The 17,294-nt window shown below is 35.5% G+C and overlaps 1 long non-coding RNA gene across 2 annotated transcripts; it reads right to left on the bottom strand.

Annotated features, from left to right (window-relative positions):
* Positions 1 to 6,503: 6,503 nt before the first annotated feature.
* On the bottom strand, positions 6,504 to 8,455 carry LOC113119680 (uncharacterized). 2 transcript variants are annotated; one of them, XR_003294491.1, is made up of 4 exons: positions 8,349 to 8,455; positions 7,806 to 7,870; positions 7,494 to 7,572; positions 6,504 to 7,351 (listed from the first exon to the last, which is right to left on the bottom strand). It is a non-coding gene; the product is annotated as an uncharacterized LOC113119680 (long non-coding RNA). The 2 variants fall into 2 exon arrangements; XR_003294490.1 differs by lacking the exon at positions 6,504 to 7,351 and having other exon boundaries at positions 7,391 to 7,572.
* Between the last annotated feature and the right edge of the window lie 8,839 nt (positions 8,456 to 17,294).

Raw genomic sequence — 17,294 nt, 5'->3', positions numbered from 1 at the left:
CAACCCTGTCTTAGCTGTTATCATAGCTTAGGCTTTTTATTAAAAAAGAAAACAGCAATGGACCATGGAAAAAGACTGTTGCAGGTGTATTTTTTTATTTACATTACACTTACATTTATTCATTTAGCTGACGCTTTTATCCAAAGCGACTTACAATTGTTATATATGTCAGAGGTCGCACGCCTCTGGAGCAACTAGAGGTTAAGTGTCTTGCTCAGGGACACATTGGTATTTTATGGTATTATTATTTTATTTTTTTGCAGCGGGGCAACTCAAGAATGTTGGGCACACAAGTACTGTGGCTCTTTTGCCCCATGGCCAAGATGGCCAAGCCAACATCAAAGTTAGTTCACTAACTTTTAATTCTAGTTAAGTTGGCTTGAGAAAGCCAACTTACTGAAATCCGTCTTAAACTTATTATTATTATTCTTCCTTTTCTGAGACTAAAACTTCTGACTCTAACTCCTCCTAGAGCTTTAACTCTACAGACTCCAAACTCGGCCCAGCTCTTCAGACTGATCTCCCCGGGTGTGCTATATCTTTTCTAACTGATCGGACTTACGGTTTTCATAAAAATGAAGATTAAAAATCATAAAAACTCCCATAGACTTACATTGAAAAGCCTCTGCTCATCTGAACATTCCGTCAAACTCCAACTGTCAAAAATTCAAATCTAAACACACTGAAGCCAATTAAACTCATAGTCTATGTACCGTGTACATATTCTATGTACTATTACTAACCCATTCAAACTCATTCAAATTCATCTATCATATCATATCTATCTATCTATCTATCTATCTATCTATCTAAATATCTATCTTCTGACTGTTTCTAAATATCTATCTATCTATCTATCTATCTATCTATCTATCTATCTATCTATCTATCTATCTATCTATAATCTGACTGTTTCTAATCTATCTATCTATCTATCTATCTATCTATCTATCTATCTATCTATCTTCTGACTGTTTCTAAATATCTATCTATCTATCTATATATCTATCTATAATCTGACTGTTTCTAATCTATCTATCTATCTATAATCTGTCTGTTTCTAATATATCTATCTATCTATCTATCTATCTATCTATCTATAATCTGTCTGTTTCTAATCTATCTATCTATCTATAATCTGACTGTTTCTAATCTATCTATCTATCTATCTATGTATCTATCTATCTATCTATCTATCTATCTATCTATCTATAATCTGTCTGTTTCTAATCTATCTATCTATCTATCTATCTATCTATCTATCTATCTATAATCTGTCTGTTTCTAATCTATCTATCTATCTATCTATAATCTGACTGTTTCTAATCTATCTATCTATCTATCTATCTATCTATCTATCTATCTATCTATCTATCTATCTATCTATAATCTGACAGTTTCTAATCTATCTATCTATCTATCTATCTATCTATCTATCTATATTCAAACTCATCTATCTAGCTAGCTATCTATCTATCTATCTATCTATCTATCTATCTATCTAGCTAGCTATCTATCTTCATAGCAACACTCTAGCAACTATCCAAACCAACCTAGAAACCACCCAGGGTATCCTAGCAACCACATAGCAACACCTTAGCAACCACTCAGGGTACCCTAGCAACCGCATAGCAACACCCTAGCAACCATCCCAGATACCCTAGCAACCGCATAGCAACACCTTAGCAACCACTCGGGGTACCCTAGCAACCGCATAGCAACACCCTAGCAACCATCCCAGATACCCTAGCAACCGCATAGCAACACCTTAGCAACCACTCAGGGTACCCTAGCAACCGCATAGCAACACCCTAGCAACCATCCCAGATACCCTAGCAACCGCATAGCAACACCCTAGCAACCACTCCGGGTACCCTAGCAACCGCATAGCAACACCCTAGCAACCATCCCAGATACCCTAGCAACCGCATAGCAACACCTTAGCAACCACTCAGGGTACCCTAGCAACCACATAGCAACACCCTAGCAACCATCCCAGATACCCTAGCAACCGCATAGCAACACCTTAGCAACCACTCAGGGTACCCTAGCAACCGCATAGCAACACCCTAGCAACCACTCTGGGTACCCTAGCAACCGCATAGCAACACCTTAGCAACCACTCCGGGGACCCTAGCAACTGCATAGCAATTATCAAACTTTTTAACTTAACTTAAAATTTAATTTTAAACTCTTTAAACTGGCCAGGCTTTCTCAAGCCAACTTAAAGTTTGTCTTGACGAACTTTTTTATCTAGTTATTATTATTCTTCTGAGACTAAATTTTCTGACTCTAACTCCTCCTAGACCGTTAACTCTACAGACTCCAAACTCAGCCCAGCTCTTCAGACTGATCTCGCCGGGTGTGCTATATCTTTTCTAACTGATCGGACTAACAGTTTTCATAAAAATGAAGATTAAAAATCATAAAAATCCCATAGACTTGCATTGAAAAGCCTCTGCTCAACTGAACATTCCGTGAACTCCAACTGTCAAAAATTCAAATCTAAACACACTGAAGCCCATTAGACTCAATCAGACTTCCTATGTACTACTACTAACCCATTCAAACTCATTCAAACTCATCTATCAATCTATCTATCTATCTATCTATCTATCTATCTATCTATCTATCTATCTATCTATCTATCTTCTGACTGTTTCTATCTATCTATCTATCTATCTATCTATCTATCTATCTATCTATCTATCTATCTATCTATATTCAAACTATCTATCTATCTATCTATCTATCTATCTATCTATCTATCTATCTATCTATATTCAAACTATCTATCTATCTATCTATCTATCTTAAGACTTTTTCTATCTATCTATCTATCTATCTATCTATCTATCTATCTATCTATCTATCTATCTATCTATCTATCACCCGACTTTTTCTATCTATCTATCTATCTATCTATCTATCTATCTATCTTCAAACACATCTATCTATCTATATTAAAACTTATCTATCTATCTATCTATCTATCTATCTATCTATCTATCTATCTATCTATCTATCTATCTATCTTCTGACTGTTTCTATCTATCTATCTATCTATCTATCTATCTATATTCAAACTATTTATCAATCTATCTATATTCAAACTCTATCTATCTATCTATCTATCTATCTATCTATCTATCTATCTATCTATCTATCTATCTATCTTCTGACTGTTTCTATCTAGCTATCTATCTATCTACTGACTGTTTCTATCTATCTATCTATCTATCTATCTATCTATCTATCTATCTATCTATCTATCTATCTATCTATCTATCCTAACAACATGCTAATCATGCTAAAATCATGCTACCAACATGCTAATCATGCTAAAATCATGCTAGCAACATGCTAGTCGCATGCTAATCATGCTAAAATAATGCTAGCAACATGCTAATCATGCTAAAATAATGCTAGCAACATGCTAGTCGCATGCTAGTCATGCTAGAGACATGCTAGCAACATGCTAGCAACATGCTAATCATGCTAAAAATCATGCTAGCAACATGCTAGTCATGCTAGAGAAATGCTAGCAACATGCAAATCATGCTAAAATCATGCTAGCAACATGCTAGTCGCAGACTAATCATGCTAAAACCATGCTAGCAACATGCTAATCATGCTAAAATCATGCTAGCAACATGCTAGTCGCATGCTAATCATGCTAAAATCATGCTAGCAACATGCTAGTCGCATGCTAATCATGCTAAAATCATGCTAGCAACATGCTAATCATGCTAAAATCATGCTAGCAACATGCTAATCATGCTAAAATCATGCTAGCAACATGCTAGTCGCATGCTAATAATGCTAAAATCATGCTAGCAACATGCTAATCATGCTAGAATCATGCTAGTCGCATGCTAATCATGCTAAAATCATGTTAGCAACATGCTAGTTGCATGCTAATCATGCTAAAATCATGCTAGCAACATGCTAATCATGCTAAAATCATGCTAGCAACATGCTAGTCGCATGCTATTCATGCTAAAATCATGCTAGCAACATGCTAATCATGCTAAAATCATGCTAGCAACATGCTAGTCGCATGCTAATCATGCTAAAATCATGCTAGCAACATGCTAATCATGCTAAAATCATGCTAGCAACATGCTAGTCGCATGCTAGAAACATGCTAATCATGCTAACAACATGCTAGCGACATGCTAGTAACTTGCTATTCATGCTAGCAACATGCTAGTAACTTGCTAATAATGCTAACGACATGGCTAGTCACTTGGTAACTATGCTAGCGACATGCTAGCTACATGCTAATCATGCTAGAAACATGTTAATCATGCTAGCAACATGTTAGTCGCATGCTAATCATGCTAGAAACATGTTAGAGACATGCTAGTAATTTGCTAATCATGCTAGCGACATGGCTAGTCACTTGCTAATTATGCTAGCGACATGCTAGATACCTTGCTAATCATGCTAAGCACATGCTTGTCCCATGGTAGTCACTTGCTTGTAATGCTAGCAATATGTTAATCACTGTCATTTTAATACTTCTTAAACTTTTTAATCTTTTTAAACTTTTTAAACTTTTCACATTTTCAAACTTTTCAAACTTTCTAAACTTTTCACACTTTTCAAACTTTCTGGTCAAGCTTTCTCAAGCCAACTTAAAGTTTGTCTTGACGAACTTTTTTATCTAGTTATTATTATTATCATTTCGTTCTGGTTGAAAATTAAGATAGATTTTTCGTTTCCGTGGGTAAACAAATGGGCTTATGCTTTAATATTTGTTACACATGTGTGAGCAGCTTATTATATATGAATTACAGCTGATTATATATGAATTATGTATTAGCCTCTACAACAGCCAAAATTATGAAGAAACGTTAATGTTACTAATTTACCCACGCAAAAATAGCAAGCTAATTTTGTAACCCACTAACAAAAAAATACGAAAAATCAAGCTTAGTTTTCTAATAGGCTAATAATAATAATAATAATAATAATAATAATAATTATTATTATTATTTCATTCTGTTTAGCAAACGGGTAATTTTTCATATTTTTTGTTAGTGGGTTAAAAAATGTGCTTGCTATTTGTGCGTGGGAAGCCCTAAAAATGAATACAAATAAAACAATCGAAAACAAATTTTACTGAGACAATCGAAAACAAAATCGTGTTTATTAATTCGTAAATTCAACAAGAGTTTTCCCGTCTCTCTCGTCAGAGCTCATCACACACACAGCGCTTAATTAGTCGTTTTAACGAGAAAATATCTCGTAGCCTATTTATGAGAAAAGATGACGTTAAAACGACATAACATCTCGTTATTACGACATAAGTGAGTGGAGAAAATAATATGTGTGTAATGTTATGCGTCACCGAACTGATCACAATTAACCATGGTGGAAAACAATTCTCTGTTCAGAAAGCTAGAGATATAATTACAAATTAGAGAGGGCAGGCATAATAGCCTACATTATTTGTACTTTTATTCGGGCCATAAAAGTTAGGCCTGACAGGTTTCGGCCTGAGCCCGACAAGTACATTTTGATTGACAGCTTTTTTTAAAGCCCGAACCCGTTTACAGCCCGACATTATTCAAATGTGCGCACGCCAGCTCTTTTGCCTTTTATCAAGAATGAGTCATTTATACATGTTTTAACATAATTTATTCATAACTGACATAGACTAGACCACTTGGAAGTTGGAATAAAGAAATAAAATAAGTCCTCTGTGACATCGTAACATTTCAGCACTCTAAATAGACATAGACATAGTTTTTGTGGAGGAAAATGATTGAATACACTGTAGATGTTTCTGCGCTCACTGATGGTGCATCATTATATAGGGAGTCGTGGCCTAATGGTTGAGAGAGTTGGACTCCCAATCAAAGGGTTGTGGGTTCTAGTCTCGGGCTGGCAGGAATTGTGGGTTGGAGGAGTGCATGTACAGTTCTCTCTCCACCTTCAATACCACGACTTAGGTGCCCTTGAGCAAGGCACTGAACCCCCAACTGCTCCCAGGGTGCCGCAGCATAAATGGCTGCCCACTGCTCCGGGTGTGTGTTCACAGTGTGTGTGTGTGTGTGTTCACTGCTCCGGGTGTGTGTTCAGAGTGTGTGTGTGTGTGTTCACTGCTCCGGGTGTGTGTTCACTTCTCTGTGTGTGTGTGTGTGTGTGTTCACTGCTCTGTGTGTGTGCACTTTGGATGGGTTAAATGCAGAGCATGAATTCTGAGTATGGGTCTCCATACTTGGCTGAATGTCACGTCACTTTATTATTCACTCATTATTCTCATTATAAACAAGGTCAAAACTTTTCCACACCTCAGACTTTGCTTTAGTTGCTGGTGCAACCAAAATGTAATCGCCAGAGGCAAGCCTCCGTTACACCTAGCAACCATTTTCACATCTTTCTCGCGCTACACTGTAAAAACTAAAGGTTCCTGCAGGCACCTTTTGGGGTTCTTCACTTCGCCACACCGGTGGAACCGTCTGAAGAGCCTCTAGGCACCGCTCTAAATGGGGGTGGTTCTCTGAGGAACTTTCAATGGTTCCTGGAGGAACCCTTTTATTATGATGGCCAGGAACCACCTGGGGTGCTTCAAGGCACCATTTGCCTAATTTCAGTTCTTTAATGCCCCCCCCCCCACTGGTTTATTTGTCCTGCTGTTGACCTTTTTAATGATTAAAAATAAAACAAATGCGTATAAAACAGTTTATTGATAAACAACAACAATTTCCATAATCACAATACTGCACATCACAATCCCATTCATGGCAAAATCAGTGTTAATACTGCTATAAACAACAACAACAAAAAGCATTTACACCTTGGTTAAAATTAGAAACAAATAAATGTGACTCAATAATCTTAGAACTTAAAAAAAAACATTTTAGGTACCTAAAACAATGATTTAAATTTTAGACACAATGCAATTAATAGTAACATATTCTCTCCTGTTCTAAATAGTGGTAACTGAGTGGGAGAATTCACACAAGACATTTCAAGAAATTGATAAGCCTCAAGATAGATGTATTTAGCTTAATAAACCAGTTTCTCAGCAGTGTAAGTTGTTATAGTTGGGTTAATTCTTATTTACTCAAATAGCAAAATGAAAAACTCTACAATAGCATTTTCACAACTTTAAATCAAAGAAAATAATCTGTCAGAGACTGATAACAGCAGTCAGAAGAGAGAACAATGTCAAATTTAGCATCCCTCCCAAAGACTCTTGGATTAGAAACACCCTTGCATTAGCATTAACTATTTTTTAATATATATATATATATATATACAAACATTGTGAGGATTTACGATACAAACACAGCTGAAACACATCATCAGTCTTGTGAAAATTGTCCATGATCTCCTCCTGAATGACCAACAGATACAGCAGAAAAATAGTGCGCTTTAGTGAGCTTTTAATTGCTTTTCTGTATAATGTTGAACAGAACACAGTTACTCATAGTAAGGTGAACTCATGTCGGCAGGTTCATCAGCAAGAAGCTCCTCACCATCAGGAAAGTCTGCAGTGCTGCTCTCACCAAATGGGTCCTCTGTTATTACCACAGCTGTTCTGAGATTATGTGTAGGCTGTTCATTGAAAAAAAGAGTGATTTACATAAAAATAAATAATAAAATATTTACATTTATTCATTTAGCACAGGTATTTTTTTATTATCTTAAAAATGAGGAACACCACATGAATTATTTATGTCATATTATTGCATTGAATAATGGTTGTAGACTAATTAAGTACACAATGTGTCTATAATGTGTGTGTGTACACTACATATGTCTACACACATGGACAAACTCATACTTACCTCATCATATACAGTCCAGGACAGCAGGATCATCATGTAACAGGAAGGGCAATGGTATAATTTCTCTAAAATAAAAAATAAATAAAAAAGAACTGTTAATAACCTATAAATGGGGTTAAGTGAGGTTAACTTCGGGAGCAGGGCCACACCTCAAACAATCACCTGACTTCCAAACCTCCATACCAGGCCACCTCACACCACTCTGCTAGTCTCGTTCTCGAGAACCCACCCTTCCCTCCCTTTCTCATCCATTCAACCAACCTTATCCCACATTATATTTCTATCAGGTTGTATCAGGGGGTCCTCATTGTCTTGCCTAAATATACGCTAGAGACGGTACCCCCACCCTGAGTCTCCCTGAGCCATCAATTCAAGATGCCCTGATCAACCTGACCATCATCCCATTCCCTCGACCCCTTCATCCTCTTTCTACTCTTCCCCAGTTGCATAGTTGGTTTGTGGCGTGGTCCTAGCTAGTGAAATAATTGAATGTTTTAGAAGGGTTTCTGGTGTGTGTCTGCAACCGTTCACTTGTTTACACACCTGCAAAAGATGGGGTACGTCCAGAGAGGTCTGTTTATTGTCAGTCAGCATCAGACATCAGCAGCTGTCTGTCCACTGCCTCACAGGTGTCCACTACAGAGACACATTTCTTCATTTACTGCTGAATAAAAAAGAACATATGGGTAGTTTTTTTATTGTTTAATTCAGTTCAGTGTAACAGTGTATCATATATAATTTTGGATTAGGCCAAGCTGAAACAATATTTCAGTTATTTCAATGTCAAATAAATAATGAAATACTTACGTGGTGCTGCTCTGTGAAGCTTTGAGACTTTAAGAGAAGTCATACTGGATTTTCTGAGGAGAGAAAATTATCAAAACCAGTTTAAGTACGTTATGTGCAAATGTAACGTACGTTAACATGGATGTGTAACTATTTAACAAACGTAAACGAAAGAGTTACAATCAATAAACACGTAAACACGTAAACATCATGCGTACACCAAACTAATAATTATTGTTTGTTACCTTGTGTTTGTGGTCCCCATTTTGTCCCACAATGTGCATTAGACTCGTAAGCATCGCGGCTATTAAATTAATGGTTAAAACAAACATACAACCCCCCCCCCCCCCCCCCCCAAAAAAAATCATACAGTCTAATGTGTCAGTGTAGGAATTAGTATACAAATAATAAACCTGTGTATTTATTTCGGAGTCTTTACTCACCTTGTGCAGCAGTTGTTTCTTACTCTCTGAATGGAGATGGAGCCGTTACTTCTTTGTATTTGAAATCGCTCTTCCACGCACGCGCGCGTGAGCAAACAGTAGGAGCTCGAGGACGCGTCCAAACCTCATGCATTTTCTTCTTGACAACAGCTGAACAATTATTTCTGAATAATTTAAACTTATTTTATTAGGCAAATAAAAAAAAAAAAAAAAAAAAAAAACTCTAAATATTACTATTGTACCGATTGTTATAATTAGAATATTTTTTTCAATCATATTTTTAATGTTTGCTTTAAAGTTTCAAGGTAAACTATCCACCTTCAAATGATTTAACATTTAGCCTATTTCAATAAAACTATTTTATTTATTTATTTATTAATGTTGTGACAGAACAAGTGTGAAGATTTTTACATTTAGTTTTTTTTTTCACATGGAAAGTGCCACAAAAGTCATTGTTCCATCACATTCCTAAAAAGTAATTATTAATAATAATAATAATCAGTAAAATTTCATTTTTGTCACATGAATCTCTTGGTTCTTCCAGATGCTGGCTTTTACAAGTGAGATCTTCCAGGAACCACTTTAATGTTAACAGAGCTTACAGTAACCCTTTTTTAAAATGTGAGTTCCTCCAGGAACCTTCAGAGCACTTTGAGGTCTCAGTGTAATGAAAGGGTGACTCCAGAACCTCAGAACTGGGAACAAAGTGCTTCAAGGATCCCATGAGTTCCTGCACGAACTGCAAAGACTCTAATGGTTCCTCCAGGAACCATGTAATGAGAAAAAGAGCTTTGAGGCACTTAAAATACATTTTAAGGTTCCTGGAGTACTCAAAAGGATACCTGAGGCACCTTTAGTTTTTACAGTGTACAGGTTTTATACAGAGATTCTTAAATTGAATTTACTACCTTTTTACCACCTATTTTACTACCATCACAATATTTTTACTACCAACATGGCTTCAAACTTCAACTGTAGCAGTGTTAAGTGTTAAGTGACAAGTAAAGAAATGAAATATCTTTCCAAAATGAATTAATAACATATTTAATCACAATTTAATGAGGCAATTATAACTTAATTTTACACTGGGAGGGAGAGATTAATTAAGTAAAATTGAGTGGCTACAGGTAGCTCTTCTCTTTTAAAGTGTATTTGCCGGTTGGCAATAGATCCACAACGAGTTAAAGACTTATACGGGATTAACCCATTTATTGTCACCACGGAATTTGCATGAGTGTGTGTGGTTTTCTACAAATACAGATAAAAAGAAAATATATATATAAATACAAATAACAACAGTGGTCACAATAAGTATAATAACAACACAGTATCTACACAGAGAATGTATTAAATACAGTAATTTAACAGTCAAATAAGAAACATGTGCAATTATATGGGAAGATGCGCTGTTAGAAATGACTAATAATGCACAGTTGAAATCAGACACCTCTCAGCGCTGAGGACAGCGATGGAGCCGCTCTGTCTAGAACATTAGTGCGCATGCGCCAAAAGAGTGCTTTAACTCTTAGAAATGAGCGATACATATTAAATATATATTAAATAAACCATATAATGATTAAATAGCACACAGATTATGTCCTTAAAACATAGCGGTAATATATGTGAGATAACTGTATGCAAATACACACGAACATCCTTACCAGCGAAGCACAGCGCTATGTTTTTTTTTTTTTTTTTGCTACAGACAGATTCATTGAGGTCGTGGGAGAGGGCTATTCTGATTGTAAAGTACCTCACCATTAATATAAAAGTGTATTATATAATTTTTATAAGTCGTTAAACGCATGTCAAGAAGTGGCACAAGTGGCGGGATAAGAGGGTGGATGATTAGCGAGGGATCCCCGGTTCGTCTAACTGTCACAACATATCGTGTGAACATATTACTGACCATTTGATAATTTCATTTATAGTCTATATTCTACTGATAACTTAAACTATGTTAAAATAAATGTTACTGTAATAATTTGAGGAATATTTAATTTGCATAGATCGTGTTGTCTTTCTTAACGCTGTATTGCACCTTCGCGTGAAGTGGAAAATCGATTCCTGAGCAATCGATACCAACTAATTCAGCACCATTACTTTGGACAGCGCTCTTGTGACGTCAGACGTAAGAGGCAGCGTGCTAAGAGCTTCCTAAGGGACACTTCGGGGAACACACTTAGGAACATAAACAACTTTGGTAAGATATATCTTTCGAGGTCTTCTTAACCCGCTAAGAGTGAGCGTTATCGGGGAACCGGGCCCTGCATGGTTTCCCATCTGTAATGTGTGGAAATGCACCCATTTAATATAGTTTCAAAACAATACAAAAACAAAATAATAATAATAATCCAGATTTCATTTTGGGGAGGGACACAAATTTTTTCCACTAACTTATCTTTTCTCATAGATGTTTTCTCGTTTAAACGAGCAATTAATCGCTGGGTGTGTGAACAAATACTCTTATTAAATTTACGAATTAAATAAACACAATTTTGTTTTCGATTGTCTTATTAAAATTTGTTTTCGATCGATTTATTTTCATTTTCGTTTTTAAGACTTCCGACGTATAAGTAGCAAGCTTATTTTTCAACATAAAAATGTTCGTTTACCCGTTTTCCAAACAGAATGAAATAATAATAATAATAATAATAATTAACCTATTATAAAATTAAGCTAGATAAAGCTTTTCATATTTTTTGTTAGTGGGTCAAAAAATGAGCTTGCTATTTGTGCGTGGGTAAATTAGTCACATTAATGTTTTTTCATAATGTCTGGCTGTGGTAGAGGCTATATTCCTTGCTAACATGCATCTCATATAAAGCACAACACTGCTCGGTTCAGCAGGATATATATTTAATAATATATAATCACTAAAACATTATTAACATATAATCAGACTAAGCTGTTTCACACATGTGAAACAAATATTAAAGCATAAGCCCATTTGTTTACCCACGAACAAAACGAAAAAATCTATCTTAAGTTTCAACCAGAACGAATTATTATTAGCCTATTATTATTATTATTATTATTGTTTTTATTATTATTATTATTATTATTATTAGCAGCCGTATTTTTCGTATTTCGATTTGTTGTTAAATCAAACTTCAGTCATTCAAATAAAGAAATGTTAAGCCGATTTTGATCTGATCATGGTCTATAGAGTCATGGGTCTGAGTTAGATAGCACTATATACACAGACTGGAAATCCTAATAAACATGCCGCTAAAATTAAAAGCATTAAAATACATTTAAAACAGTGTCGTAATAATTTGAGCAGCTTGCAGATCCTCGTTTATGTCACCAAGGACTTTATCGCTCACATAATGTACCATCTACATAATATGTCGTTATTAGGAGAAAAAGATGTCGTTTTTACGAGAAAAGATGACGTTAAAACGACATAACATCTCGTTATTACGATATAAGTGAGAGGAAAAAATAATATGTGTGTGACAGTAATGCGTCACCGAACTGATCACAATCAACCATGTCCATGGTGGAAAAACAATTCCCTGTTAGGGACATATAGATAGATAAAAAGTTAGGGATGAGAGCTTACTTCAGTTTGTACAGTTGAATTCCAGTGGGAAAAATAAATTACGTCACTTTTATAAAATGGTCTCAATTAAATTTTTGATCATTTAATGGTTTCTATTTCTTAATATCTATTGTCTAAAGACCTAAATATACAATTTAAGCCATTTCTTATTAATGTGTGACTTATTTTAGAGAACAGGAATGACCCACATATTAAAGCAAATATCCTCCTGATCCACGCTTCATTACAGTCGGTGGCGGTAATGCATCAATAAGTTAGGTTGCCAACCGCCATTAAACACCGAAGAAGAAGCAGAAGTAGTCCTTTTAGGCATAGCTTTCAGGCCTCGGGCATGCGCATACAACCTCCATCTTTTCCGTTCCGGTTTTTCCTTATATATAGTTGTATGGGATTGAGGAAGTGGCAGGTCTCAAGCACCGCATGGCATGCTTTAATACAGGAAAAAAACACCGGTTCGTACCGGTTTATTCAGGCTCTCAGTCACATCTGGATGGAGATTTCTGTTTGCGTTCACACACGGAAGGCTCTCCGACAATTTACAGCAGTTTTCTGAAAAGAAAACTCCTAAATGTAGCATTTATCACATGAACTTCACTCAGACCACTGTCATGTCATCATCGTAAGTTACTATAATAACTTTTTTCTCTTCTAACGTGTTCTAACTTTTGGTTCGCTTCTGTTATCTGTTTGGAAACAAAAATAAACCTTGTAGATATCTTTTTATTGTCATTAAGTCATAATATTTAGGATACAATCAAGAAAACAGCAACAACAAAAAAAAAATATTAGAGAAAGATCATGTATTATCTATATTATCATCAAATATATATAATCAGTGCTTCTGTATTCTCAGACTCAGACTGCTGGTTTTACTGCTGTGGACCAGCTCTTATTGCACAAGTGAGTGTGTTATTTCTGCAGTGTTTTTAATGTCAGTGTTTATGAATGAAAACATGTCAGTAATATATTGTTTATCTCCTCAGGATGTGCTTCTGTACCGCAGTCGTGTGTCCAGTGTTCACTGTCTTGTGATGAAGCACCTGTGCTGAAGAAACATGAGAGCGTCATCATTTCTATAATTCCTCCTTTACTAACAGAGCCGGACAGAGTGTACAGTGTGTCCAGTTTGTGTGATGGAGAACGGTGTTCAGTGCAAGGTTGTTTCCAGAGAGACTCACTGTATACACTGGAAATATATACCTTTGGTGACAAGACAGTGTCTGAAAAACTTGTTGATGAACCCAATTTACAGCCTGGTAAGGACTCTAACCATCCAACCCATGCATAAAAAACTAGTTTAACAATCATTTGAGTGAACTGTTCTTGAAGTTATTTTAATTCTATATACACACACTGAATAAGTTATTGATCGGTTCTCTCTCTAATTCTCCACAGACTGTAGTCCAAAGAGCAGACCAGTCAGGAAATGTAAGTAAACAACCATTTAACACCCCATCATTTTATATAAAAGTTTTCTATCAACATCTAAAACTCAAGTTATTTCTGTATTTTTCAGATGACTATGTTTACAAGCACCCTCATAATGTGATTCAAGCAACATTGCAGTTAAACTTTACCTGATGTACACATAATTCTTCGATCAAATTGATTAAACTCATGATGGTAGTAAAATATTTGATGCATGCTGATCACAATAAACAGGCGACTGAATACTTTCTTCACATAATGTGTGCTGAAGAAACTACATTCATGTTGGCAGCTCTGCGTGACATGAACATAATGCAACATATTGTTAGTCAAAAACATTGAAATTTTTAGTCCGGATACCAAGAAACCGTGATCAAATCAATGTAATCCATAAGACATTTACAGAAATGATGGCATTATTAGTGCGCATGTAAACACAGTCAATGATAGAGTTACATCTGGTGCAGGAATTCATGCAAATTCTGTTTCTTTTTCCAGATCCAAACAGTGCTGACGGGAAACTCTGTAATGAGATCCTGATCTCGCTGGCCATTTGCTTCTTGATCGCCGTCTTCCTCGAGGGAGCAAGATAATGACAATCTACACCGCAGCTACTCCTGGGCCAAAGAAGCGCTGTTCTTCATCCACTACTGCATCTATCGTCTCACACTTTATATTCCAGGACTATCAGCTTTCTCAGACCAAGAGGCCTTTCTGATCAAAAATGCACTAAATGGACCATTGTTTTATGATGCATGTTTTTATATCAGACTTCCTGCGTCTTCCTCATTCTCTCAAACATTGGTCCGCTTTAAGAGCACTGCCACTTTATATGTGCATTTCTTTTCTGGTCTTATGCTACACACACAGCATTACAAAATCTGAAATAAACTTAATTCAGTCCTAAAATAAGCACAACATAAAAAAAAGAACAAACATTCTTCAGGAGGCCTCAGACCAAATGGACATTAAAGGGACAGTTATTCTTTTTTGTAGACTCAATATGTATTTTAATATTGTATTGTATTATTTATATATATTCCATAGTTGATCTATGTTTAAAAAAAAGATTTAAATTAAATGTGTATTTAAATGTTGTCTTCAGAAGTTCTTTTGTTCGCTATTTATTTCTATAAAAATAGAAATAAAATGCAGAAGAAGCTGCAGATATAAAGCACTTTAAATTATTTTGAAGCTTCATAAGCTTTCCTAAAGAAAGGAAGGAAACACATTGTGCTTTAGTGTCTGCACAGTTCCTGAAGCAAGCTTTATTAACAGGTGCTTTACAATCCACATCACACTCAGTGATGATTCGCTGGATTAGTAATTTGGTCATTTGTTTTTGTATTTCCGTTGGTAATTATTTGCTCTCGGTCTTTTAAAAGTGATTAACAACAAAATATCCATAGTATTAGAATGAGAAATTCTAATCAAATTATTGTACCCGATGAGATATAAATAATACAAAATTCACTGTTGTTTGCGCTAGGGATGTAAACGATTAATCGACGATCGATAAATTGTTGATTAGAGATGCAATCGATTAAGGCTGTTGATGGTCGGTTAACTGATGTAATGTTGGGCTCGTGATCAGAACACGTGCGAGCGTATTATTCTGGTTGACAGGGGCGATTCTAAGATTTTCATTTTAGGGGGGCTCAGCCCCCAATAAGGGTATGATTAAAAAATTCTATTTGACTATTAGGGTAGGGTTGTATACTACTAACCTTATTGCAATCCACTATTCCATTGTATTCCCTGTATTTCATATATGGGAGTAGGAGTACTGACTGAGCCATATACAACACTGTAAAAAAAAACGAATACAGTTTTTTTAGATGTGACCAGTCACTGGAAAATTTTGAATTGGGAATGTAGATTTTTACAATAAACACTTCCTGATTCAGTATTAGGATATTCATGTTTATCCTTTGATGATACCACAGCTTTTTCTTATGAAATGTACGTGGAAATTGGCAGAAAATTAAAACAACATAAGGGTTCAATGACTGCAATGAATCTTGGGAACACAGTGGTATTGTGTGTGTGAGGCTGTCTGTTCTATTCTCACCTGACTGTTGCTCATTTGCAGACCTACTCCTGCACGACAAAAAAATGTTGTATATCCATCTACAATGAAAAATAAATTATTATATTTTATTATTATTATTAATTTTTAGCTTTTTAGCCTTTATAATCAACAATACGGTTGGTTATACATCAAGTCAGCCCCTGGAAATTTATTTCATTTCAAATCATTTAACTAACCAGCTAATATTCATTAAGAATATAGACAAAACATGTATTAATGTAATTGTCTATTGGCAATATGTTTAATCTGTTCTATATTTATTTCTATTTATTAAAAATAACACCATTATCAATTTGCCACTTCTATAAATCAATTACTTAAAAAAAAATAAAAAAAATAATAATCACAGATCCCTTTACTCTTACTCTAATATATGTATCATGATACACTAATGATTCATTATTACTTCTTACAAAATCATATTTAATAATACAAAACAAAATAACTCCACATGATGTTTCTCTCTCTGTGACATTTAGTACTTTCAGACAATGATGTGTGTCATTAATAATTTATTTTGCATGGCTGCATAATGTAATGCCGAAATACACAATAATATGTTTTGAATTTTGAAAAGTAAATTAAAATAAATCATGATCGTTTTCTAAAGTATGTTTTCATGGGTGTTAATCGCTTCATTTTTGTTGGAAGAAAAAACAACTGTCACACCGTGATAAAGGCTGAAGGTGAACGCAGCGAAGACGTATTGGTATTGGATGCGAGAACACACACACACGCACACACACACGCACACACACCTTGTACTCTCTGATGTTCGCTCTGCTCGGCGCCCCTGTGGATTGAAAAACGCGCTGAGTCCGTGCAGACTCAGATCAGGGGAGGAGCCGGAACTTGATGTTTCAAATGAGTTTTTAAAGGGGACTGAAGCGATCACTAATTAATTAATCAAATAATTTTTTAGGGGGGCTGGGCATAAGTTTAGGGGGGCTGAAGCCCCCCTAAAAAGGGCCTAGCGACGCCCCTGCTGGTTGAGTAACAACTGTTACACTTCTGAATCATGAATTAATCATCTCAAAGGCCTGTTGCAAATTAAGCCTTTTCCCATTATTATTTGATTCACGGGACCGGGCACCGGATGTCTTGCCAAGAAAAACCTTTATTCTTATATGTCAGGAGAAAAACTTTGAGAAGATGTATTAATGCCAGGTCTA

Source organism: Carassius auratus, chromosome 19 (genome assembly GCF_003368295.1).
Source record: "Carassius auratus strain Wakin chromosome 19, ASM336829v1, whole genome shotgun sequence".
Lineage (NCBI taxonomy): Eukaryota > Metazoa > Chordata > Actinopteri > Cypriniformes > Cyprinidae > Carassius > Carassius auratus.
Note: the sequence above shows the minus strand (reverse complement) of the source record. Positions and strands in the feature narration are given on the sequence as shown.